The sequence below is a fragment of the Pelobates fuscus genome, chromosome 3 (assembly GCF_036172605.1).
Source record: "Pelobates fuscus isolate aPelFus1 chromosome 3, aPelFus1.pri, whole genome shotgun sequence".
Lineage (NCBI taxonomy): Eukaryota > Metazoa > Chordata > Amphibia > Anura > Pelobatidae > Pelobates > Pelobates fuscus.
This window is the reverse complement of record NC_086319.1, coordinates 49,753,263-49,781,207: the sequence shown is the minus strand read 5'-3', so window position 1 is coordinate 49,781,207 and position 27,945 is coordinate 49,753,263. Positions and strand designations below refer to the sequence as shown.

General features: G+C 40.6%; 1 protein-coding gene across 1 annotated transcript in view; it reads left to right on the top strand.

The window, feature by feature from the left end:
* The first annotated feature begins 1,040 nt into the window (after positions 1-1,040).
* Positions 1,041-27,945, top strand: part of CNOT2 (CCR4-NOT transcription complex subunit 2) — a 58,894-nt gene continuing 31,989 nt past the window's right edge. Inside the window, exon 1 of the mRNA XM_063447010.1 lies at positions 1,041-1,186. The gene's annotated coding sequence lies outside the window, so the exon portion shown is untranslated. The remainder of the gene's footprint in view (positions 1,187-27,945) is intronic.

Genomic DNA, 27,945 nt, shown 5'->3' with positions numbered 1-27,945 from the left:
TAAATAGCTTTAGGATGAATTTTTGAGTTCACAAAAAAAAATTTGATTTTAATGAAAAAGGGAAAAAAACAAAAATCCTGTTCACTCTGGGTTGTTTACAAAATACAGAATCCTCAAGAACAGGGGTTCCAAACCCAGTCCTCAATTACCCCCTAACAGTCCAGGATTTAGGGATTGCCGTGTTGCGTATAAATTTTATTTTTTTCTAAAATTACCTTAGACACAACTGGATATTCCCTAAATACTGGACAGTTAGGGGGTACTTGAGGACCGGGTTGGGAACCCCTGCTCTAGAATGTAAGCTCATTTGAGCAGGGCCCTCAACGCCCTTTGTTCCTGTGCGCCCAACTAGTCTTGTTGCCTTGTGTCGGTTAGTCCACTTATTGTACAGCGCTACGGAATATGTTGACGCTTTATAAATAATAATAATAATAATAATATAAGTGAACTGAAATCTGACCGCCCATATTTAAATCCGAAACTGAAGCCTGTTTCCTATAAATCAGATATTAGTGTTGGAAACCCATCCTGGTACACCAAAATAGTAGAGAAGTGAAATCAAAATCTCAAAATGTAGATTTATTTTTTTTGCCTAAATGTTTCCATTTGGATTTCAATTTCCCTGTTACATGGATTCCTGTACACTCTATGGAGCTCAGCTCACTAAAACTCGCTGTTTAGTGAATAAAGCCCACCCAGCCAGCCCAGGCTGGGGAAGCTGAACTTGAATTTGGTGTTTTAGGATGTGGCACATTGTGGTGTATAGGTGTAAACACCCAGAGGGAGCTCATGTCCTCCCTCCATGGCCTGGGATTCCTGAGAGAAGAAGAAGAAGGAGCAGAAGCAGCAGCCTCCCCCCCTCCTCCTCCTCCTCCTCCCCCCCTCACACACAGCCTGAGAGGGGGAGCCCTGTACCCCGGGAGAGAGCCGTGTAACCCCCCTCCTCCATCACTCCCCCCCCAGCCCGCCTCCTCCTGCTAGCTAGGCCCCGGCAGGTCGGCGCGCGCCGCTTCCTGGTTACCAGCTGCCGTTGTCAGGGAGGGAGGAGAAGGAGAGGGAGCGAAGCAGAGCGAAGAGAGAGGGGGGGGGTCACGGCGGAGGGTCAAAGGGGAAAGGTCACCCACCCAGCATCCTCCGGGTTGGATACACAGCCATCTTGGTTCTGCGGGACAAGAAAATTCATGCGGTGAGTGTTTTTAACTGGTGCCCGGCCGCCGGCCCGCTCTCGGTCTCAGCCTGCGGCTCGGAGCCGGCCCCGCCGCCATGCCCGGGGAGCCCCGGAATCCAGGGCCCGGTGTGAGCCTCCCCGGCGGCAGGCGGCCCGAGCGGCGGCATAGGCCCCGGGGCCAGCGGGGATGGCGGCTTTTGTCTGGTCTGTGGCCGCAGACAGGGGAGCAGAGAGCGGCCGGGGCTCGGGGGGTGCAGGGGGGGACATGGAGGGAGAGAGGGGGACTGGGCCGCAGGCAGAGCCGGGGCTGGCGGGGACAGGGAGCTGGAGAGGCCGCACAGGCCTAAAGTGGGCTCACCGAGCTGGGAAGGCAGAATAATACAGACCGCAGGGAATGGAGGCGGGGATTCAGGCCTAGTCTGGGGGTACAGTCCTGTAGGGAGGACTGGGGGTTTAATGGGGGAGATCAGAGCTGTGTGTTTATCAAGGCCCTGTCACCTCAATTCACTGCAAATCCTGACCATAAAGCTGTCTGTCACACATACAACCAGGGGCCCAGGCAGTGGTAATTCATAGGATTTATCACAGGGCTCCCCCAGCTTTATGGACAGGGACCCATATTGTGTACATGGCATTCACTGGGCAATCCATTCCTCAACTCTTATATTAATTAACTCAGGGAGCCAGTCTTCAAGTGTAATGTAATTGGCATTAAAATAAGTTTTGGGAGACACCTTGTTTAGACTCTTCACATTGTCAGTAAGAAAGGAGAGAGTGTAGGGGGAACAAAGTTAATGTGTGTACCTGTCTGGGGGTCTGATAAGTATTTGCTGAAATGGGGACCCAATACTACTGGTATATTATGTTGGTAAAGCTCTCTTGCTTGTACTGCTTCCTGGTCCTGGGTTCATAAGGACATGGGCTATATATGTAAAAAAACAAAAACAAAGCAGTGATGATTTTATGTAAAGCCGGCAGGGATATCATGTCGAAGATATCTTACTTGTATCCGACATAAGAATGAATTTTATTTTGTTCAAAAAGTAAAAAATTAGCAAGCCTTTTCACTTCTCCTTTTGTTGTATTATAAATCATGTACTGTGCCCATCAGAAGTCACTTTTTGGTTTATAATAAGAATTCCATGAAAGTCTCAGCATTGATACAAAGGAGATAATTGTCAATAATCACAGAATACACCTATGATTGCAGATAACGTTAAAGGCATGTCCCATGCTGGCCACAGGCAATTAGGAAACTTTACCTGGTATTTACCTGGTATTTTGTTGCAAATTATTTGCAATAATCTGCAGTGGCATATAAAGTCAATAACATATCTTGGGCCTGCTCTTTATTATGTTCCAGAATATTCTGCAGCACTGTGTCGTGAATAATTATCAAAAACGATAAAATAATAAAAACTAAAAAAAAATACAAACTAAAAACCCGGTAGAAGTACAAGGGGTGTTTTTTTAAAAAGCTGTAAAATGTATTGTCAACTAAGGGGGCTATTATTTTGTGTCACTGTCACACTTTCATGTAAGCAAATATGTTGATTATGAATTACACGGTGAGCATTTGATCAACTTTAAAATATGCGCTTTTTAGATTCCATCTATAGTTTTCTAATTGTAGAATACATGGCTCGCAGACTTTTAGCATTACAGAAATTCAATATTAAACAACCTCTGTCTTTTGTACAAGTTAACATTTAAATTCCCTGTAATGCCGTATACACCTTGCCTTATTCCAAATAGAAAACTAGAAGATATTTGAAACATTTATCTTCCTGCTAAGTATTAAGAGTGAGTGCATAATTCATGCAGAAAATGGATTTGAAATTCAAAACCTCTTGTTCTGGCATAGATACAGTACATTAAAAGGGGGGGAAACACAGCTATGGCTCTAGATATATTGCTAAAGGTAGCATAATTTGGCATTAGTATTGCACTTTTGTTTATTTTCAGTGACAAATCGTATAATACCACTTGACAAAAAGCACTGTACATTGAAAACAAATTTACATTCTGCATCTTATTTGGGCAGTATCACACGATTTGTTGTTTTTACTTTGTACTCCAGTTCTTTGGTTTTTAAATTCAATTATACCAGGTACTACAAGCATACATTTGGTTTACAGCCAAATACTTTTGAGCATGTGTGTTTTACAGTAATGTCCTTAGCATGGTTCCTCCATGTTTTAGTGAGTCAATAGCATTGGGCAATTAATACAATCTTAAAAGTGCTATATATTTTAGTTTGGTTCCAAATCCTTTGCATCTTTAGACAATGGGAACATTATTCATTAAAATGATTATTGACCAGGCAATTGCAAATATTACCAGATTCTTCATTTGGCCAAGCAGTTGAGATTCCATCTTCAGATCCTAACAATTCATCGTTTTAATGAATAACCTTTTATTCTTTACTCGTACTATGCCAGGTTTGTATTTAAATACAGTTTTCTGGCAATTTCCCATCATTACTAATATGCTATACTAGCATTAACACAATTTTAAAGGGACACGAGAGTCACCCAGACCACTTCAGCTCAATGAACTGGTCTGGGTGCCAGGTCCCCCAGATTTTAACCCAGAGAAACTGCTTTGTTTACATTGCAGGGTAATCCAACCTCTAGTGCTAGAGGCGCTTCTGAGACGCTGGATGCGAAAATCACATCCAGTGTGCAGAACATCCATAAGAAAGCATTGAGAAATGCTTTCCTATGGACTGTCTGAATGCGTGCTGGGCTCTGGCCGCGGCTGCGCATTCCGCTCCACTCGGGAGCTGGCGGGGGAGGAGAGGTCACCAGCGCTGGATTAAGGTAAGTGGCTTAAGGGGTTTTAACCCCTTCAGCGCCAAGGGAGGGGGGGGACCCTGGGAGGGGGGTGCTAAGGATGATATAGTGTCAGGAAAACGACTTTGTTTTCCTGACACTATAGTGATCCTTTAAATATGTTGTGGACAAAATAAAAAAATATGAAATAAGGCTATAGAAACTAATGGGATAGGCCAAAAAGCAGTCGTTAGTCATGATACACCAAAAACAATATATGTGATGTAGTGACCTGTTATTGATATTCGGGTTCCCCCCCCCCCCCCCCCCCCCCCTATAATTGTTTGCTTGCCTTAAAGGAGGGCTTGACAATTTATGAAAATATTTTTATAATTTTTTTTTAAGAACTTTATTTTCAATGACAATAATACAATTCTTAACCCCTTAAGGACACATGACATGTGTGACATGTCATGATTCCCTTTTATTCCAGAAGTTTGGTCCTTAAGGGGTTAAAGGGAAACTTTATTCACCAGAACCACTGCAGCTTACTTGCGCACACATTTACTGACAGGCACACACATTATCTCACACACTCACAAATTATTTGTTTTAATGCAATTTACATCCACCCAGCCTCTTTAACTTTGGGAGAACTGGAGCGGATCTTTTCCCTGGGGTTGAGTGGAGCTGCTGTGATCCTCTAATCTTCTTACTCTGCTCCTTCGCGTACCATATAGTGATGCCTGGGCCAGGATGACGTCATATCCCGGCATCACTGCATGGCGCATAAATAAAATGAGGAAGATTGCAGCTCTGGGGAGCTCTAAGGTGGCCAGTGCTTAATGAACTGACAAACACCCAGGATTTGACAAGCTCACCCTTAAAGAATCACTCCAAACCCTATAAATCCCCTTGATTATGACATGGCTTATGGTGAAAAAATCCCTGTCCATGTCTGTTGCAGCTAGATCCTTTCCGCTTGTCTGTTACATCAAGAATCATAAAGTCTATATAGCCAGGTCTCGATAAATCTCAGGTGCCAGGTCGCTATGGCGATTAGGAATTTTGCCCTGATGCCTGGGTGTTCAGCCCATTCGGCTGATGCAGAATCTGCTCCTCCGTGGCGGCCAGCAGAGGGGGAATGGAGGCGACAGCAAGCAATGCAGGTGGGTGGCAAAGGAGCTGTTCGATGGGTGGCCGGCTCTTCCTGCTTTGCTACCTTGCGTGTCATGCTGTGATGCTGTTAGCCGGAATATGACGTCGCTGTGGCCCCTGCATCACTAAATGGCGTGTGAGGAAGCAGAGCAAGAAGAGATTGAAGTTTTTAGCAGTCACACTGGACCCCAGAGAAAGGACCCACTGCAGGTCTCCCAAAGGTATGGAGGCTGTGTAGACTTATATAAAATAAATAATAATAATTTGTGAGTGTGTGAGAGAATGTGTCACTGTGTGTTTGGCTGTCAGTAAATGTGCGCCTTTCTGGCTGTCAGTAAGTGTTTAACCCCTTAAGGACCAAACTTCTGGAATAAAAGGGAATCATGACGTGTCACACACGTCATGTGTCCTTAAGGGGTTAAGTGACTGGCTCCCCAACGATCGGACGGAATCGCTGTGCTAGTCTTGCCATGGCTGGCCCCACCTCCATTGCTGGGATAATCAATCTTGATCTCTGCCAAGCCATTTCTTTCCCATAGGAAAGCATTGGGAGGCTACTGCGCACCATAGAGATGGATTGAACCAGTGTGTGTCTATGGGAAACATTTAGCAACTCCATGCAGAGCGTGGAGACGCTGACCGTAGGTGCATGAGTGACTGTCACCAGAGGTGTTACTGGGCAGCAGTGTAATACATTTTCTCTGAAATGGCATTGTTTACATTGCTCAGCCTGCAGGGATATACTATAGACACCAGAACCACTACATTAAGCTGTAGTGGTTCTTGTAACTATAAGGCCCCTTTATACATTGTATTTTTGTTGATGAAAATAAAGCTTTTTTTTTTTTTTTTAGTTGGCTCCTAAATTCCAAGCAAATTTGTTCCAAGACCTGTATATGGCCTGTTTTGACAATTATACATATTTAACTGGGAGCATGCCAAGCACGTTGCACACCTCTTTTGTCCAGTGGCAATGAGGGCTGTCCCATGTCGGTGGTTATGTGTGGTTTCAAAATTGATGGTGAGCAGGGTCCTGCATGACCCTGCTTAGCTCTGCAGGCAAAGACCGTAAACAGGAGCTACAGCTGTAGGCTCCCTTCAGGCTGCAGTGGTTATGGTTTTTGGCTGTCCTTTTACATTTTGAAATTCCTCAGTGATCCATTCTTTACTTATAATGCAGTGTACAGAACTCTGAATTTCAAGTTCCAAGGTACTAGACAGGGAAACGTATTTTGATCTTGAAAGACTTCCTTCTGCTTTTCAACCCATGGCATTGGACCAAGCATGTGAGTGCACACACTTAAAATTATTTATATAGCACCAACATATTTTGCAGAGCTGTACAATAGTAAACAAACATTTATTTCTAACATTATGTAAGACATATGGGAACAGTGGGTGAAGAGGGTCCTGCCCAAATGAGCTTACACAATAGGAGTTGCAAAATGCATTGTGCATCTGGCTGTGGTCTCCTTAATATTTATAGTCTTAACAACTATGCCAGGAAAAAAAAAATACTTTTAGAACTTGGCTTCAGCAATGATAAAGTTAAAAGTGTGATTGAATTGATTTTTTTGTTTGCGTCCCTTGTGCCGAATTCCTATCATAGGTATAGAAGACATTTTATTCAGGGGTGTATATTGCTGCTACTTATCTGTACTCCATTCTCAGCAGAGCTTTAAACTTATGGTTCCGACCTGGTGTAATTCTTTCCATACGATCACAGATATAGATTGTGCAGCTACAGTTTCAATAAGATACTACTATCAAACAGAATTGAGAGCAACAGGGAGTCTATGGCACATTCAAAGCTGAATTTCTCCTTGGCAGTGGTTAGTGGTCGAATAGAAGTATTAAGCCCTGTAGTATATTAAAAAAAAGATTTCTGGCAAACACGTTTGTTCTTCCCACAGGCATCTCTGTTGTAGTGACGAAGGCAGATTGATAAAGTAACATTGTGTCTGATTGAGGACACTTCCCTAAGCAGGGCAATCCTTCCTTATGATGACATGATTGCATCGGCGTCAGAATGGAATGACCCCAGCTATTCAATGCCTATATTTGTGCAGCAGTTGCTAGACATGCTCATTGGGAGTGTGCTACTCCTTGAAGAGAGCAGGAGAACCAACTGTTCGGAGAGTTCCACTTCATTCTCCTATCATTCAATCTCTGCATAGACCTCTATGCCGAGAATTAATCGATAGGTTGACAAGAGGCCAGATTAAAATTTCCTAGCAGTACTACTTGCATGCTATATGGAGGGAATCGAGTGATCTGTAATATAAGCATACATTATGAGATTTAATTTATTTACTTGGGTGAAAATTCAGAGAATTTCAAATTTAATGTCAAAATAGCCTACTGGGAAAAAAACCTGTTAGTCAGCTATGTTTTCATTTCAGCTGCACTGGACCTAAATTTGACGTTCACTTTAAAAAATATTCCTGTATATAACATGGCAGGTGCACTTTAACCCCTTAAGGACCAAACTTCTGGAATAAAAGGGAATCATGACGTGTCAGACATGTCATGTGTCCTTAAGGGGTTAAAGGACCACTATAGTGCCAGGAAAACAAACTAGTTTTCCTGGCACTATACAGTCCTTAGGTCCCCCCCCCCCCCCCCCCTCCCCTCCTGCTTCGCTGAAGGGGGTTAAAACACCTTCAGCCACTTACCTTAATCCAGTGCCGGACTTCCAGAGCCTCATGAGCATTCAAACCGCCCATAGGAAAGCATTACTCAATGCTTTCCTATGGACGTTCTGCGTGCTCAATGCAATTTTCGCATTGAGCGTTGCGGAAGCGCCTCTAGTGGCTGTCAGGAAGCCACTAGATGTTGTATTAACCTTGCAATGTAAACATAGCAGTTTCCCTGAAACTGCTATGCTTACAGCTGCAGGGTTAAAACCTGGGGGACCTGGCACCCAGACAACTTCGTCAAGCTGAAGTGGTCTGGGTGACTATAGTGGTCATCATTGTTCATTCTCTTCAATTCTCAGTTTAGTCAAGAAGCATTATTGACTTTTTTTTTGTTTTGTTTTTGTTTACGTCTATATACCATTTTTAATATTATCTGCATGAAGTTGTCATTTTTAAAATGCAAGTTTTGACATCTAGAGCTGCCAAAATACAAAATTACTTTTTAAAATTCCTTACATACGGATAGAATACATCTTATTCCGGAATGCAGATTGTAGCTACTTTTTGTAAACTGTCAACATGTTGATACAGTGGTCATGTTTATGTATATCAGTGATAGTGTGTGTTCTCTGTGAGTATTGTTGGTTTGACCTGCATGTGTTTTGGAAGATCGTGTCAATTCCAAACATGTAAGCTAACTTTTTAAATATAACATTCCAGTACATTTTTTTGGCAGTTTAACAAGCATAATTTAGTTTATAGATAAAATTGTGTCACAAGAAGGGGGACCTTGTCTTCTCATTATTCAGGTTCCCTATCACAAGATGTTTTCTTCCAGACTCTGTTTGGTTATACTGCATTTCTAATGCAAAAATGTCGAAAAATGCTTAATAGAACATACACTAATTCTTATAACTAACCTGAGACTGTGCCAAACAAAGTGAGTTGGTTTTGGAACGGTCTTGTACAGGTGTGGCGAGAAACATTATTTGGATTTTTTTACGAACGTGTGAAATTGTCAGGAATTCAATCTCCATTTTAATGTATAGGCCACAATAGTAGCAGCCGGCTATGTTTTCAGTACTTCTGCTATGGCAAACATTTGTGATTCACTTTGAATTCCTGACATTAGCACTGTGAAAGTACTTCTCAACTGCATGAATAGTGAAACAGTGCAGCAACCATGAAGCTATATTAACCCCTTAAGGACAGAGCTTCAGAAGCTTGACTTACGCTTAATGACACAAGCAATTTTTGCATTTTCTTGCTGTTTGCGTTCAACTGCAATTTGCATCTCTCTCATTTATTGCACCGACACATATTATATACTGTTTTTTAAAGGACAGAAAGGGCTTTAATTTGATATAACATATATATATATAAATGCTTACTTATTATAAAAAAATACAGAAAAATGCAAAAAAAATGAAAAATATTGTTTTTTTTTACAGTTTTTGCAATCATAATGTGTGCATAATTAGTGCAGGTTAAGGAAAGTAATTAAAAATAAATTCATTTATTTGTTCTGATTTACAGAATATATAATGTGTCTGGGATTTTAAGTTTTTTTTGGTAGTTACAGGTCACAAAGCACAAGGAGTAAAATAAAATTTTAATGTGGAGCGATTTTAGAATTTGGTATGTTTGTCTTGTAAGCCTAATAGCCATAAAATAAAACAAAATTGCCACACAAAAGTATATATTTATATAAAGTAGACATCACAGGCTATTTACCCAAGGTTGTTTTGACACTTTCTACGTAGCCATTTTACCGCCAACCTCTGCTAAATATTGGAGTAAAATTGTGTTTTTGGGGGGTTTTCGCACACAAACGTATAACAAAGAACTTCTCATGTGTATTTTGTAAAGTTGGTGTGTGCTATTCCTGTACAAAGTTTTATTATGTGTTCAGTTACTTCTGCTGAGTACAACGGTACCCCCATTGTATGTCTTTGGCACTATTTTGTGAAGCTACAGTGCCATATAGGAGACCTGTCCTTTTCAGTATTCACAGTAGAATTTTGAGAGACGGATTTAATGAGCCTATGCTTCCATTTGGGGTATTATAACAGTTTGACTGTTCAAAAACCCCAACAAAGGCCTACCATTTGTAAAAGTAGACACTCCAGGGTATCTCATAAGGTGCATATTGGGCCTTAACATGCCCCCATTTTTTTACCATTACATGCCAAAGTATGTGGTAAAAAATAATTTTGTGCATTTTTTACATACGGATTGCATTTTTGCTGGGCATTTTGTATATTTCATATGTGCCACTAAGTTCAAACCCCCCAAATTATGCTCAGCTAAGTCTTCTGAGTAAAAGGACACCCCCATTGTATGTCTATGGCACTATTTCGTGAAGCTACAGTGCCATACAGGAGACCTGTCCTTTTCAGTATTCACAGTAGAATTTTGAGAGACGGATTTAATGAGCCTATGCTTCCATTTGGGGTATTATAACAGTTTGACTGTTCAAAAACCCCCACAAAGGCCTACCATTTGTAAAAGTAGACACTCCAGGGTATCTCATAAGGTGCATATTGTGCCTTAACATGCCCCCATTTTTTTACCATTACATGCCAAAGTATGTGGTAAAAAATAATTTTGTGCATTTTTTACATACGGATTGCATTTTTGCTGGGCATTTTGTATATTTCATATGTGCCACTAAGTTCAAACCCCCCAAATTATGCTCAGCTAAGTCTTCTGAGTAAAAAGACATCCCCAATGAATGTCTTTGGCACTATTTTGTGAAGCTACAGTGGCATATTGGAGACCAAGCCATATCAGTTTTTACAGAACTTTGAATTTTGACGCTGGGCCTATATGCAATTTCCAAGCATCTTCGTAAGTTTTAAATTCAAACTACCCCACAAAGGCCTACCATTTCTTAAAGTAGACATCCCAGGGTATTTCAAAAGGCATATTTTGAAAATTAGTGTGGGATCATTTTTCCGCTAGCTTGTACCAGGTGTAGTGGTAATAAGCGTTTTTTCTGCCTTTTTGACACACAAAGTGAGTTTGCACAGTATATTTTGCAAACCTTATGTGTACCACCACTCTATAATACTTTATATGTTGCTCAGCTATGTCGGCTGAGTACAAAAATACCCCCGTATGTACCTTTGCCAGGTATATGTGGACATCGGAGGGGCACATTTGGGACACAGTCATTCCATTTTTTTTCAAACTTTAAATTTTTACGCTGTGCCCATGTCCCATTTTAGAGTAATTTACCAGGCTATATAATCCAAATACCCCATAAAGCCATACCATTTCTTAAAGAAGACATCCCAGGGTATTTCAAAAGGCATATTTTGAAAATTAGTGTGGGATCATTTTTCCGCTAGCTTGTACCAGGTGTAGTGGTAATAAGCGTTTTTTCTGCCTTTTTGACACACAAAGTGAGTTTGCACAGTATATTTTGCAAACCTTATGTGTACCACCACTCTATAATACTTTATATGTTGCTCAGCTATGTCGGCTGAGTACAAAAATACCCCCGTATGTACCTTTGCCAGGTATATGTGGACATCGGAGGGGCACATTTGGGACACAGCCATTCCATTTTTTTTCAAACTTTAAATTTTTACGCTGTGCCCATGTCCCATTTTAGAGTATTTTACCAGGCTATATAATCCAAATACCCCATAAAGCCATACCATTTCTTAAAGAAGACATCCCAGGGTATTTCAAAAGGCATATTTTGAACCTTAGCATGGGATCATTTTTCCGCTAGCTTGTACCAGGTGTAGTGGTAATGAGCGTTATTAAATTAATTTTGTAACTTTTTAAAACTTTTTTTACTTTTTAAAACTATTTTTTAAACTTTTGTTTTGCTTATTAATTTTTTTAAAGTTTCCTAAACTTTCGTAAAACTTTTTTTTTACAGATTTAACATTTTTCTAAGCTTTTTCTTTTACCGTTAACCCCTAACTAGCAGTAAGCAGCACTAACAGTAAATTCCCCATTTTCCCATAACTCCCACCCACCCCAGCTAGCAAAATATTTAATTATACAATATTTAAATTAGTTAATTAAATTAATTTAACCCCTGAGGGTTAAAAAATAAATAAAAGTTAATCGTCAGGGGTTAAAAAAAAATTAGATCACAGTATAATACTGTGATCTGTATTTTGATCACTGTAGGCAGTGATAGACTGGCAGGTAAGGGGTTAATTTTTATTTGGACTGGGTAAAGGGTTTATTTTTTTTTTTATTTTTTACTTAAACGTTATTAAAACTTTTTTTTTACTTAATTTTTTAACTTTTTAAAGCTTATTTTAAAACTTTTTTTAACGTTTTTTTTTTTCAATTCTTTATTTTTGTGGTGCGAGTAGAATCAGATTGTTACAACGACACGTTATAAACATCAAAATAGTTCAAATGAAAAATCGGTTAACATGGTATAAGAGGCTGCACCGGTTTTTTGTTTTTTTTGTAAGGCAAATGAAAAGGAAAATGTAAGCTGACATTGCAGTTATAACATTTGAGACATTAATGCGCTGTTAACATATGAATTATAAAGAGTACATAAGGCCTATGTGAGTTAAAGATGGTCGACTGTTCAGACATGTAAGCAGTGCGGTGCCGATGTTACATGAGTTAAAAAATGAGAGAAGAAACATTGGAGTAAAACAGCCTACCAACCTAAACAATAATGGAGACAGTTGCTGTTACAGATAAAACGTGAAGTATATCATTGGAGGCAGTTATGCGCTGGTAGACTAGGAATTATGAAGACTACAGAAGACCTAAGTGTGTTGAGGATAGTCGACCGTGCAAAGTTGTAAGTAACACGGTGTTGATGTTACCTGAGCGAGAAAATAAATCACAAATAAATAGATATAAGGAGAGACATGGAAATAAATCAGCCTACGAACATAAGCAGTAATGAAAACAGTTGCTGTGTCAGATAATACGTGAGTGATATCATCCGAGACAGTTTGGTGGAGCTATACGCTGTTAACATATGTGTTTATAATAATACATATGGCATATGTATATTGAGGGTGGTCGACTGTACGGATATGTAAGTAGCACAGTGCTAATTATACTAGGGCTAAGAAATAAAAGGTGATACGGGGAGTTAAAACAGCCTACAAACATAAGCAGTGATGAAAACAGTTGCCGTTTCAGAAAATACATGCCTTATAGGCTTTTAAGTATTATATCTTTGGTAATGTGCCGCTTTAAGAGCGAGTAAGGAATACCTTTGCTGGTGTGGCTTGTCTTTAGTAGCGTATGGAAAGGGTGTTAGTAACGTCTGTTGATAGTGTATAATTATTTGGGCATGGGTGGCTGTAGCTTCTGATTTGAGAACATTTAGGTATGATTAAACAGTTACTACTTGAATTGTGAAGTATCGCTCATTAACCCCTGAGCGCGGGGGGGGGGGGGGGGGGGGAATTGGAGCCGGGTAAGATGTTACAGATATCGGCCTGGTACTGTCAGGAGCAAACAAATAAACTTATAAACTAAACGGTTCAACGTCCATTTTAACAAAGCATTTGTGCAACATTACGCTGCGGTTGTCGGCCTGTGCCTGCTCGGGGGGTAAACGGGACTATCTTGGAGACGTCCCAAGTGTCTGTGTGTTTCACGATGCTTGTCTCAGGCTGTGCTATGTCCAACTTTTGCAGGAAGGCTGTAGCCTCGTCCGCTGAGGAGATAGTGTAGTTGCGGCCTTCCTTCGTGGCGATCAGGGTTCGTGAGGGTCCCCACTTGTAGGCGATTCCGGTTGATCTCAGCGCTTGCGTGATCCGTTGGAGGGACCTTCTCCAGGTAAGAGTGGAGCGGCATAGGTCCTGTAGGAAGTGAAGCTGCATTTCTTCGAAGGGGTAGGGAGCTTTGTTTCTCGTCTCTCGTTGGACCGCCATTTTGTCTCTGAGCATAAGGAAACGTACCATCACATCTCGAGGTACCCCTGCAGGGGCTCTGGCTGAGGTGGCCAGTCTGTAGCAGCCATCTAATTGTATGTTTTTGGCAGTTCGTTGCTGTAACAATGCTGTGAGTAGGCGGCGTATAAAATGCGGCAGCTCCAGGTCGTCTACCGTTTCTGCAATGCCTCTGATCTTGAGGTTTGTGCGCCTTCTCGCGTCTTCCATCGCCTCTAGTTGGATTTGGGTGGAATGTTGCACGGCCTGAAGCTGCAGCAGTTGCTCTGCTTCGCTTGTTTGGCGTTGGGCTATATCAGAGATGGACTCCTCTGCACCTTTCACTCTCGCCGTGACCGTGGAGATGTCTTCCCTGATGATGTCTAGGTCTGCGTTAAAGAAAGATCTGATATTGTTCAGCAGGGCTTGAATGTCGCCCTTGGTGGCTGGGGCTTGAGGGTCACCCTGCAGTAAAGATGTCTTTGGGCCCACCGATCTCGGGATGTCATCGGGAGCATCGAGGATTCCTTCATCGGAGGAGGGGCAGGTCGAGTCCGCCGGCGACGCCATTTTGGGCCTAGGCCGCGGTTGCTGTAGTAGGTCGCTGATACTTCTGGAGCCCTCCCCCGCGAGGGTTCTGAGCTTTTTCGCTTTTTTGCCCATCTTGGGTGTTATTGAGCCCGGTCTGCGGCGCTGTGAGGGTGAGAAAATGCCGTTTATCATGCGTATGCTGTATGTGCCGCGGGAGCTAGTCCGACATGCGTCCGCTCCCTTCAGTGTCCAGGCCACGCCCCCCCAACTTTTTTTAACGTTAACCCCTAGTTAGCCTAACACTAAATCCCCCAATTCCCCACTAACTTCCACCCTCCCCAGCTAGCTAAATTTATCATTTTAAAATATTTAAATTAATTAAATAAATTTAACCCCTGAGGGTTAAAAAAAAAAAAAGAATTAACCCTCAGGGGTTAAAAAAAAAATCAGATCATATTAAAATGTAATCCCTGCCAATTGATCACTGTAGTCAGTGATCAATTGGCAGGGAAGGGGTTAATTTTTTATTAATATGGGTAAAGGGGGGTGGGATTTTAATTTAACTTTTTTTTTTAACACCAGGGGGCAGGATCATCACTGATCCGGCTCCCTGCACTTCACAGTGAACCCGGAAGTGCAGGGAGGCGGAGGTGAGTATACAGAGCACATGTGCCCGCTCTGACATGCTGTCAGAGCGGGCACATGAGCTGGGACAGCCCGATCCGGTGCTCCCGGTCTGCCTCTAATGCAGAGGCAGACCGGAGCACCATTAACCCCACGATCGCCGCGATTGCGGCGATCTGGGGTTAATTTTACCGCGTGACGGACGAGGTCCGTCACCCGTCGTTAAGGGCATCCCCAGGATGACGGACCTCGTCCGTCACCCATCGTGAAGGGGTTAAAGCATTACTGAACTAGTCTTGCCTTAGAGAGTCTCTATATAATCATTTAGGCTGTTACAGTAATACGTCTCCATTCAGACTGCATTTCAGTGAGAACCACAGCGGCTTGCAACTTAGAGTACATCTACCTTCTAAAAATGTTTGCTTTTATTAAGATGCAAATGTTTCTTTGAGTGTGTAGTGCTTTTTTCAGCAAGATTGGAAAGTCTTTTTTTTTTTCTTTTCTTTTATTCAGTTAAAAGAACATTGGTGCATGGAGTGCCCTTGTATCCCCCAATGTAAGAAGTCAAACTGTTTTAGAACAGTTTCACTTCTTGCCTGGGGTCCACCAGGCCCTGCTTCTTTCACCATAGCCAACAGATAACCAGAAGCTTCTGCTTGAGAGTTTCTTTTAGTTCTCCTGAGCAAGCCCTGCAGTGCTGGGCTAGCTTGTTGGCCAAGAGTTTCAGCTGATCATCAACTTCCAGCTTAGATGTATTTTGACTGCTTACAATGAGGAAGGGGGTGCCAGGGCACTACTGGAACCACAACTAATGTGGTTATTTTTAAAAAAAATATTTTTAATAACCGAAGATGGCATTCTTAAAATTTGAGAAAACACGACCAGATTCATGCTTGCTTATTACAGAAGACATGAATCTCTCTCTCCCCCCCCACCCCCCCCTTTTTTTTTTTTTACAGCAGATGTGGACTTGTATTCCAGCTGTACCCCAATGTTTTATTTAATTGTGTGATTCTAGAGAAGTGACCATTCGTCTTTAAAGATTCGAGCTGGCTCCATCTCAAACGTTGTCAATCCCTGTTAAAGAAGCATAGTCCATTGAGCATTTAAAGGACCACTATAGTGCCCTGAGGGTGCCCCCACCCTCAGGGCCCCCCTCCCGCCGGGCTATAGGGAGTGGAAGGGGTTAAATGTACCTTTTTCTCCAGCGCCGGGCAGGGGACTCTCCTCCTCGGCTGAATGCACATGCGCAGCACGAGGTGCGCGCGCATTCAGCCAGTCCATAGGAAAGCATTCACAATACTTTCCTATGGCTGCTGGCGTCTTCTCACTGTGAAAATCACAGTGAGAAGCGCCTCTAGCGGCTGTCAATGAGACAGTCACTAGAGGTTGGATTAACCCTATTATAAACATAGCAGTTTCACTGAAACTGCTATGTTTATAGAAGAAACCTAGCTGGATCTGGCACCCAGACCACTTCATTAAGCTGAAGTGGTCTGGGTGCCTATAATGGTCCTTTAAGGAGTTATGTGCCGCTGATTTGCAAACACATTCTTATACTCCCATCCCACATTTTGCACTGAAGGACATAATTCATAGTTCTGTCAAATGTATAATTTTTGAGGTCTTATTTAGTTTGCTTCTCGGAGCACCCAGTGTATATAACATCCATTTAGACACTCATATTCATATAAAACACTGATTAAAGAAGCACAAAAAAGTTATACATTCACACGAAGTGCAGTTTTGTATAGTTCATGTAATTGGGTTTATTTACTAAACATCAAAATGTAGCAAATTGTAAACTATATTTTTTTTAAATGTAACCAACCCATGACTGTAATGTAGATTGGGATGTTTTTTGTTTTTTGTTTTTTTTGGCCTAAACTTTGCAGTTGACTTTTTGCAATAAACTTTATTTAGCTGTTTGCATGTTTGTGTATTCCTTCTATCTCCAGCCAGGTGCAGCTACAAAGATCAAAAGGAGAGGGAGAGATTTAGCCGGCAGATGGTCTGCGGTGCAGTTATCAGGCTTTATTTGTCCAACATTGCAGACATGTCCAGACAGGACTTATTTACTTGTGGTGGCAAAAGTAAAACCATACTAATGTAGCCGTTGTACCTGCATTTCTCTTTTTCAGAAGCTATTATCTGGAAGCCATGATAACCTAGCTCCCGAGGTTGGTTAAGTCCAGGTTTGACCACATATTAGTATTTACCATACTTTTGGAAGTTTATGTGAAACATGTATTGTGTACAGCATCAGAGGTGACCTAACCACACAACAATTTCAATGCATTTTTTATTTTAATGGTTTAACCTAAAAGATTATCCCCACCAACATATTTTTGCATCCTCTATTCCTTTGGGCGCTCTCCACTCCAGGAAGGTTTGCCTCGCAGCCCAGTGATAGGCCGAGAGCGTTGGTTGATTCTCTTGACCGATCACTAACTGCCTATTGCGAGTAACTATTCTGATAGTACATACTTTACTAAAAAAACTGTTACTATGCCACTCTTAAGCTATCAGTGGCCACCAAGGCCAACCTTCCTGCGGTGGACGGTGACCAAAGGAAGAAACAGAGGAGGCAGAGCTCTCTTGCGCCATGGACAAACTTTGAGGATAAATCATTACAAAGTGGTTTAACCACTGAAGGTATGATCAGGTCTATGCACTCCTGTTCCCATAGCTTAGTTCAGGGCTTGACACATCTGCATTGGAGCCAGCTACAAAAGTTAGGAGCCAGTTTTATTTAAACTTACAAACCTTTATTTTCAACAAGAAAAATATAATTCTTAAAGGGACACTATAGTCTCCAGAACCACTACAGCTTAAATGTAGTGGTTCTGGTGTCTATAGCCTGTCCCTGCAATGTTTACATTGCTGGCTAGTGACGTCTCTAGTGGCAGTCACCAAGACAGCTACTAAAGTGCTTCCAATCTTAGTGATGCACAGTGTGCAGCACCTACATTCAGTGTCTCCACGCTCTGCATAGAGGTGCTGAATGTTCCCCATAGAGATGTGTTGATTCAACTAATCTGTATAAGGAGATGCTGACTGACGCAGCATTTTGCAGCGCAATAGCCTCTAATACTTTCCTATGGGAAAGGATTGGTGAGATCATCAAGCTTGATTACCATAATAATGACCGTTCATAAAAGTGCTGATTTTTAAGACAAACTCGCTTTTTAAAAAACAAATACCCCTTGTCATCCAGACAGCCAGGGTGGTTTCTTCCTGCTTCCGTTGGCTTCCCTGAGCTGACAGACGTGACAGGCGCACTCTACTTGAGCCTGCCTCTCTCCCCCACCCCCACCCCTGCATACCTCAGATCAGACCTCAGTTCAGCATCCACTGACCTCCGATCAGAATGCTGTATGTGCGCGCTCAAGTTGATCATAGGAACTGCAGCTTTTGCAAACTGATTTAAGATGTATACCCCCAATTAATTCATACGTGAAAATCTACTAAATAACGATTTCTATGTTTTTAGCCCATTTGGGCAGTGGAGTGTTCCTTTCAGTGAATTTAAGTGTATCATGCAAAGTAAATCAGACAAACCGTGTGAACCATTTACCATCTAGCATTGACATTGTTTTAAATGATAGGTGTAACACATAGGATATACAGACATGGGTGCCTGTGCTAAGAAACAAATGTTAATTTCTTTGTTGTAGATCTCTCAACCTTCAAGAAGTTATAAGACAATTGCAAACAGGCACATAAGACATTTGAGCGGTCTTCACTGTGAACTTGAGTGACTGATTTGAATGGTCATTCTGTTACTTCTACTAGCAACATGGCTGGTGTGCCTTTCTTTCACACTTGTAGTAATATTGTGGCCATAGCATTGAGCAGAGTAGTTTATGGTGGACATGTTCGTGTATACATAAAGGGATCCTATAGTGCCAGGAAAAACTGTTTTACTGGAACTATAGGGTTAATAGGTCCCCCTCCCTCCCGTTGGGCTGAAGGGGCTAAAACCCCTTCAGTCACTTACCCTAATCCAGCGTTGGGCTCCTTCGGCGCTGCTGACCTCTCCTCCCCTGCCGACGTCCGCATTCAAACCCGCCCCTAGGAAAGCATTACTCTGTGCTTTCCTATGGGGATCTTATTTGACTCTGGAATCCATGAGGACGTCCAGCGTCATTTCAGTGCGCGAAAGCGGCCTCTAGTGGCTGTCGGAGAGACAGCCGCTAGAGGCTGGATTAACTCTGTAAACACAGAAGTTTCTCTGAAATTGCTATGTTTTCAGTTGCAGAGTTAAAACTAGGGAGACCTGGCACTCAGACCACTTAATTGAGCTGAAGTGGTCTGGGTGCCTATAGTGGTCCTTTAAGATGCTGTAGTGACTTTAGTTTTATATTTACGGATTCATAGACTTTACTCAGATCTGATATACACCATGGTCTGATTTGCATTGCTACTAAACTCTAATATCTTTTTTTTTTTTTTTTTTTTTTTTCCCATTCCTGACCCAGGAATCAAAGTGTGTTTCCCCAGTAAACTGTAGTGTTTTGCAAAGAGGGTTTTGATCTGTTTTTTAATTATCTTTTATGGGAAAAGTTTAGCATTCTATTTTAAATTTGAGGTTTCTGGCTTAATCAAGACCCGATGGGAGTTTTTTTTCTTCATAGTTAAAAAAAAAATAAAAAATATATATATATATATATATATATATATATATATCTTGGTTGCACTAAAACGAGTTAATATGGACATAACTAAATAGTATTCTCAGCGTTTAAATAGTCCTGGATTTTGTCAGTGTCTTGAAATAAACATAATCATGTGTAGTGGTTTTATAAGGTTTTCCCAATTATCTCTCTTAACATTAAAGAGGTCAGATGCCATCTTTGCTAAGCTATCAGTTCCCTGATATTCCATAATTTTCTTTTCTGAAAATGATTCTTTACAGTTGCTGATGTTTTTGTCTATATAAAACTTTGTCTAACATTACACATAAAAAAAGTAAAAATCTATTAAAGGAACACTATAGTCACCAGAACAACTACAGCTTATTGGATTTGTTCTCGTGAGTAGAATCATTACCTTCAGGCTTTTTGCTGTAAACACTGTCTTTTCAAAGAAATTGCACTGTTTACATTACAGCCTAGTGATAACTTCACTGGCCACTCCTTAGATGGCTGTTAGAGATCCTTCCTGGGCCATGGCTGCCTAAAATGCATCAAAACATTCAGTATCTCCTCCCTCTGCATGCAGACACTGAACTTCATTGATTCAATTCATCTCCATGAGGAGATGCTGATTGGCCACGGCTGTTTTTGAATTGTGCTGGCTCTGCCCCTGATCTGCCTCCTTGTCAGTCTCGGCCAATCCTATGGGGAAGCATAGTGATTGGAGCAGGCTACCACTTCTGATGATGTCAGCAGACAGCTTGTTTTTCTGATACAAACAGCATGCAGAGTTACAGCTTCAGGCTTAAATAAAAGTAAGATTGTACTATTTTTAGGGAGGCATGAGGGGCCCAGGGTGGCTAGATGTTGGTTTTAACCCTATAGGGTCAGGAATACATGTTTGTGTTCCTGACCCTATAGTGCTCCTTTAATTTGTGGTAAGGATTACATAACAATAGTGTGTGTGTGTGTGTGTGTATGTATATATAATGTATGTATATATTTAATTATTGTCATTCTTTTTATTAAGCAATATAGTCACATTACAATACAATGTCACTCATTCTATTCATCAAACATTAGAAAGTGCTTGTGATACATAAGTACATAGGAAATAAAAAAAACCAAAACAGATGATTACCATAAGAGGAACAAAGAAGTAAGGAGTAGTAGCACGTTGGGGAATAGCATTATTACAGAAGTATTTCAGTGAATTCAAGGAGACCCATCGGTATGTGGTAGTATACGTTCTGTTTTGTGTGTAAGGCATAAGAGTGTCATCTCCTCTGTCAGGTGTTACCATTCCACACATCTCCACACAATCCATTAGAATGAACTGGTCAGGTATAATCGCATAGATCCCACACCAGCCTATAATACCCCAGATTGTTTTGTAATTTTTCATAGTGTTTGTAGCTGAATGGGCTGCTTACTCTAGTTGCTTAAATTCTCTTAATTGTGATTATGACCTGTGAGATTGTGGGGGAGTGTTGTGGTTTTTCAGAGTTTGACAATTAGTGATTTTAATGCTCCCAGATTTATACTCCCTGCCTTGGATTGGCACATCAAAAGAGTAGCTGGGCAGTGTAATATCTGTATGTTCCTTAATGAACAGAGTGTAGCTTACCAGATTGGGGTTAGTTTTGGGCATCTCCACAAGATGTGTAGCCTAGTGCCCACCTTCCCACATCCCTGCCAACATAATTGGACTAACCCTTGTAAATATATCTGAGCTTATTGGGTGTTGTGTGCCATTTAAAAATAATTTTATTTAGTAGTTTGGTGTGATTAGTGCATCTTGTGACTTCCGTTGTCTGTCTGAACGCTATGGACCCGTTTTGGTCCAATACGATGTGACCTAGTTCTTTTTCCAATCCCTTTTGAAAGGCAGTGCAATCTATGTTTCCCCCAATTTGTGCTGCATGGTAGCATGTTGAGATTAGCCCCTTGCTACCCTTAATGTGAAATATTTCCCGATTGAAAGGGGTCAATTGTGTTTGCATCATGTGTTTCCAATGGTTCTTGGAGAAGTGTTTAATTTGTATATATCTATATTAGTCATCCCTTGGTATGTTTTTCTGAGTTCTTCAAAGGATACTAAGTGTGAGTCTTTATATAGTAACCCAATATGTGATAGACCCTTTCTTGGCAATTCTTCTATGTTAAAACCCTGTATCCAGTTATGTAGCGTTTGGATGGGATCAGTTCTGGATATTGGTGAGAGTTGCAGAATTTTTCTAGTGAGTGTGCCATGGATTAATAGAGTTCCCCCAGAGTGGGAGCACACCACGCTGGACCACAGAATGTGAATCACTCTGTTTTGTGGTAGCACTGAGTGTTCCCACTGCAATGTCGTGTAGAACGTGCCCTTGGTGCGGGTATAGGGCCATAATAGCCGGGATAAAGGCCTCCAATTTCCGTCTTATGTACCCCTAATGTATTCAGTTAAATGCCTTCTCCGCATCCAGTGAGAGAAGAAGACACCTGACCTTGTTACGTGCAACTATATTCAGCACGTTTATCACCCGCCTAGTATTATCCGAGGTTTGGCTCACCTTCACAAATCCCACCTGGTTGTAATAGACCAATTGTGGTAACATTTCTGTTAATCCATTAGCTAGCATCTTGCGTAAAGTTTGTAGTGTATATTAAAATGCGAGATTGGTCTTATCTATTTGGGGTCTTCCCTGGTTTCGAGAGTGTGACTACATGCACCTGAAGCGTCTCTGATGGCATAGTGCCTGATTTCATACAGTGGTTAAAAAAAAATTCTTGAGATGTGGTAATAAAGAATAGATAGCTGTGTAGCCATCCGACTCTATTGATATTTCCCCAGTTTAGAGATTTTATGCCATTTTCTATTTTATTAGAAGAGATACGGATATTAAGCTTGGAAGCCTTCACTGATTTGTGGCACTGAGTTTACATGAAAAAAGTATCTCCTGTGGAGTTTTTGGACCGGAATTAAGGTTATATAGTGTGCTGTAAAATTTAGTGCAGACATTAGCGATTTTGCTGTGGGTCATACATTTTGTGACCATTATCGTCAAGTATGGCATAGATTTAAATGCTTCTTGTTTTTAAAATTTGTTACCCAGCATGTGGCCTGCTTTATTCCTATTTGAGTAAAATTTTGCTTTTAATAGTGTATGCATAAGTTCAGTTTTTTTCTAATTGGAGAGTGTGAAGCTCTTGCCTGAACTGTTTCTGTTGGGTCAGTACCTGAGAAGAAATGGTCGACTTGTGTGCTAGTTGTGTTAACAACTAGAGAGTTTAGCCCACTTGATTATTTTTTTTAAGAACTTACGAACGGTGTACATCCTTGTTGACACAGATGTAATTGTGTTGGTGCAACATAATCAAATTGTTTACACTTTTTCTTGCCTGTTTTCTGAGAGTTTTGAAGTAACACTGACATTTTTTTTTTCTTTGTAAAAATGTGAAGTGGAAAATGTCTATCAAAAGCACTGTATACAACTGATATTACACAAAATGCAAGGTTAGCGTCATGTAAGATTATAAACATTAATCAGGGCATCAACATTTTACAATGACTATGCTGCAGTATCCCCTATTTATTAAAATAGGCATCAATAAGAATCCACGAGGTAGCCTCTATATATTATTCACTCGCTGGGTCTGGTATTGAACAGAAAATAAGAGGATAAACTAAATATTAAACAGACAAAAATTGGCATCTGAGCTGACTATCTAAGCATTAGGTAGGAGGCATTTTCAGCTTGTGCCTTGGCAGGAAACGGTGCTACAGTACCGCCATAAAAAGAGCAGATTCGGCTAGAACAGATAAAGCAGTTTTTGTCAATGAGTGGAGCCTATGGGACTCTAATCACCAAATCACTTCATCTATGTGAAGTGATGTTTTTTTTTTTGTGTACGGCAGCATAGATGCAGCTCCTACAGCTTTGTGAATGTTTTTCATCATGCTTGATTATTTCCTTGAATTGGGATCGTGCTGTAGTCTCTGACCCGCCTGGAGCTAGAATAAGCCCATTTAATGGTGTTTATTTATTGATTTATTATTTCATACAGGGGGCACGGTAATGTAAAACAGTAAAAAGACACCCTGATAAAAAAAAGCCTATTCTTAAAAAAAGAAATCAAAAATACATACATACACACACACACACACACACACACACACACACACACACACACACACACACACACACACACACACACACACACACTCTCTCACTCTACAAGAAGATGGATACTCCACAGGACTTTTTTCAAAACGTGTATTGTATCCTGAGAGAGGATGCATTCGAGCCTGAAACAATGATGCTTTTATTGCTACCTTCTACATATTGAACACATTTTTACTTTTGAAAAAAGTCTGAGTGCTCATTCTTGTATTGTGTTGATTTATATAGTGCCTGTTTTGGGGCACACAGATATTGATTTAAAAGAAGTGGATAGTGAGTGCTTTCATATTGGATGTTTTTTGCCCATGAAAGACCCCCTCAAAGCCCAGCTTGAAATATGCCCAGCAGGTGCTGCATAACCGTAATTTGTTGTATTTGGACTATGTGAGTATCGTGTAATATTTTTGATACCTAGCTATGTGCTCTCAGAAAGACTTCAATTTCAAGACCAGAACTGTTGCCATGCTGACGAGACCTAAAAGGTCAAAACTGCAGTACTGTACATGGCTTGTTTCTGGTCACTGACCCTTTTGGATTTTGGTTTTAAAAAAACAACCAAAATAAAAGGTTTCAAATTGTGTGTGTACACACAGCAAAAAACAAAAAAGTTATGGTGGGGAAAAATTGTAATTGAAAACCCCTTCCACCTGAAGTCTGTGGATAGTCAATACAGTGTTAAACAAATATCTGCACATACCAGTCAAGCCATAAGACTTGCCTTTCCCACAGAAATCCCAAATTTTCAGTGATGTTACTACCGCAAAGGATTTTGGGTGGGCATATGCAAATTAGTTCAACAAAGAATCACATTTGAGTCTGTTTGCTGTATACAACAGCTTTGTCTGTGGGAAAAGCAAGTCTTATGGCTTGACTGGTGTGCAGATGTGTGTGTGTGTGTGTGTGTGTGTGTGTGTATATATATATATATATGTGTATATATATATATATATATATATATATATATATATATATATATATATATATATATATATATATATATATATATATATATATATATATATATATATATAATGAAAGCATATGATTGTGAACAGAAATGGTAGATTTGTAGACCATGGCAGAAACTTGCATGTGGATTTATTCAGCATGTTACCAGGGAGCTGTAATATGTCGTAGTGTATATCACCAGCATACGTTTTCTATCTGTGTATTAATCAAATTTATTCTCACCCTCCATTTTATGTTTTCCCGCCGTTTGTCTGTTCCAATGTATGTTAATTGCGACCAGGAGTAGCAGTTTCATGTTACAGTTTTACAACTTTGCTTGTTGTGTTAGTAGTTCTGTTCTGTTCATTATACGGCAGTAAAGATTTCTGTCTTACCACACTTCCAGTGCTAGCATGTATGAATTGCACACTTTGCAGGATGTGATCCCTTATTTTCTCAGACTCATTCAGTATATGTAAAATGTTTGCATATTTCTAGGTGTTGATACCTTGCTCTGAGTTAGTAGCTGAACTGGATATGGTGGCACATGTATTTGATCTCCGTTAGCATGGATTAGATTAATCACCTCATTGATTAGACAATGCAGAGACATCTGGAAAGGGAAAAGGCATGTTAATATATGCCTATGGAACACAATATAAAATTATAAAGCTACTTAGAAATTATAACTATTATATAGAACTTTGTTACCTGTATTGCAGAATTCTCCAGGGATACAATCCGAATAAAGAGTGGGTTCTGGTTTGTTTTAAACGGGCTACTATTCCTGCTAGAATTACATTGTAAATTATTGGTTTTCATGTATTGGTGATGCAGCTGCACATGTGTCCAGCATAGTAGAGCTTTTAGATATGACCAGTCACAGGCAATAGGCATTGCAGCCTCCTTATTTCTAATATAATAGCAAATTATCTGTGACAAGCACTGGGTGTGTTTGACAGCATCATGCTATGCGAAAGAAAATTATCAAAAGACTTGAAAAGTGCATTTAGTGGGGGGCTTTTCTTTGTAATGTGCACTATAAAAAAGGGTCTCCCCCCCACCCCCCCACTCGATTTGCAGTAAATCCTGCAAACCCTACACACATACTCACCTTGAATCCAGCTTCACAGGGTCTTCATGTGGTCCAATCACATGCTCACAATAGATAATACCACTAGCCCCCAACACAAAATTAACAATGAATCCGTATATACAGTGTTTCAAGCTAAACACTGCAAATACATACTCCTACCACAATTAACACTTCACATCACTGAAGTGATCATGGGGGTTGGAGTAATCCTTTAATGGAGTGGTTTTGGTGTGCAAACTATGCCTCTTAGCTGATCAGTTCTCTGCCATCTAAGAGTTAATTCACTTTGTTTATGCAGCCCTAAACACACCTCCCCTGTATGTGACCTACACAGTCTCTCTACACATTTCCTGTAAATCGAGATCTAATTTTTAAACTTTATTTCACAGTCTGTTTAATTTAGAATGCTTTTCTTTTTGCTTGTTTATAGTCTGCTAGTGCCTGCAGTCAAGAGATAAAAACTTCTAAAGTACACTTTGTCACATCTGAAAATGTAAACTTTTTTTTTTTAAGGGAATCTCAGCTAGGGGAGGTGTGACTAGGAACTCATAAACAGAACAAAAGTGATTTAATTCATAAACGGCAGATACTTGAGCAGTGAGACTGCAACAGTACTGTGCTAAAACAAGATCTTAAAGTCACTTTGTGTGCCAATCCTATTTTGTTAAAATTGAGAAGTGTATGTTGCCGTATTCAGCTTGTGTTACTTATGGTTGCTGCAGTTGCTTTGTAGTATTGTATTTGTGCGTAAATGGGCTGTGATATTGCGCATGTTCAAGAGTAGTTTTTGGTATTGTATGTGATACCTATGAATGTGGGCTGTGTATAAGAGCTACTTGTGGAATTGTGTGTGTGGATATCACATCACATAGTGTATGTGGTTGTCTGTATGTAGGGTTCTATGTGTGTATGTGGATGGTCAGTGGTGGTGTGTTTGTGGACTGTGTGTGTGGGCTGTTTTTATTATTTGTATGACGGGGAGGCTTATACTGCAGCTCTACGTATATCTAAATATGTGGGTATGCCTTCCCTGGGGTCCATTGGAGACTGGGCTGGCCAAGTACAGGTCAAGGGCAGGAGCTGTGATAGCTGCTGTGGGCTGTTCTACTTCAGTGCAGATTCCTATTTACAAGTCCTGATGGGAAGTGATCTGAGATCTCTTCTAAATGCTGCAATGCATACCACCAGTTATTGCAGATATCTGAAGTTTCATTGGGACTCCTGATGGACCACAGCCTGTTTGGCTCCAGCAGCCTTGAGTGACATAGGTTGCTCATCCCGGATCTATACACCAAGACGGTTTCATAATGACAGAATAATATGAGGCAAGGTTGCTCTTGGCACAAGATGACTAGGGTAAGAGCATTATAGTGGTCTATCATCCCTTAATCATAAGAATGACAAGTTCACATTTGGATGGGTATAGATGGAATTGATACTTTACTGGAACAATTGCCTGCAAGTGTGTAGATTAAAAGATGGACAGATCTGAAATTTGCTCCGTCCGCACACAGAGTGGTACTGTGGAATAAATGTAATGCTATGAAAGCAGCCGCCATGTCCACAAATAATGAGATTGGCTGTCTACAATGCTTAGCATTCTACTTACTATACACGGAGGTTGTAGAGTGCCACTTCATTACTCCAACAAGTTACATTGTATTATTTCTGCAATGCCATCAGCATTATTGTAAAGGCCATGAAGGTCAGAATTATGTTTAGTTAACTTAATTTTCATCTCTTTATTTGCTAGCATATTGACTTTCACAATCTAAAGATACAATTTTACTTTGTTCAAAATGACACCAGGTCATGTTAATCAGGCAGATCAAATAAACAACTATTAAAGGAACAATCCAAGCATTTTAAAAGCAAGAGCTCGGTGTAGTGCTGGCAGCATAACACCCCCTTCCCTCAAATGTTAGAGAGCTAAAAGTTCCTAAGCAGGAACTTTTGTCTGCTCTCCTAAGTGCAGGGTGTTGCTCATTGGCTGAGGGTGATCAGCTGACTCACTATACCTGTTTTTTCTTCTATCATCTTTTTCAAATTCTCATACCCTTCTTTTCATTTTCATCAGGCCTGATTATGCTCTGTTTCACCCTCTCGTCTATCTCACATGGCATTTTACTATTCCGGAACATATTTTCCACGTTACAATTTATTCTATGTTCTAGCTAGTGATTCTCGTAGCAGTACTATAACTTGTGTGTGTATGTATATGTATATATTTTAATATACCATAAATGTCTTTTTATAATGAAACACCTTTGGTCAGTTTTTGTTTTTTTGCACAAAAAATGCTGGAGAAAATGCCAAATTTAATAG